The following is a 239-nucleotide window of genomic DNA, read 5'->3' as shown; positions in this document are numbered from 1 at the left end:
TTCATAATAAAACGTAGAAAAGATCTTTGGTCTGTTTTTTTACTGAACACCTTTTCCTGTTCTGCTGATAGTTATACCTACCTACGTATAGTAGGCCTAACGGTAAACATCTGTACTTATAGTGCGGTAAACATATGTACTTATAGTGCGGTAAACATCTGTAGGTGTATATGTAAAGTATATATCTGTGTGTTTGTATAAAGTAAACACCTATATGCACAAACTACAGGAGGGTCTGA

General features: G+C 34.7%; 1 protein-coding gene across 3 annotated transcripts in view; it reads left to right on the top strand.

The window, feature by feature from the left end:
• The window catches only part of olfml3b (olfactomedin-like 3b), a 29,107-nt gene extending 29,084 nt beyond the window's left edge, over positions 1-23 (top strand). For all 3 annotated transcript variants that reach the window (XM_042088596.1, XM_042088595.1, XM_042088597.1), the window contains one exon: positions 1-23. This exon is cut by the window's left edge. The gene's annotated coding sequence lies outside the window, so the exon portion shown is untranslated.
• The last annotated feature ends 216 nt before the right edge of the window (positions 24-239 follow it).

The sequence above is a fragment of the Alosa sapidissima genome, chromosome 4 (assembly GCF_018492685.1).
Source record: "Alosa sapidissima isolate fAloSap1 chromosome 4, fAloSap1.pri, whole genome shotgun sequence".
NCBI classification, from domain to species: Eukaryota; Metazoa; Chordata; class Actinopteri; order Clupeiformes; family Clupeidae; genus Alosa; species Alosa sapidissima.
This window is presented reverse-complemented; position numbering and strand designations above follow the sequence as displayed.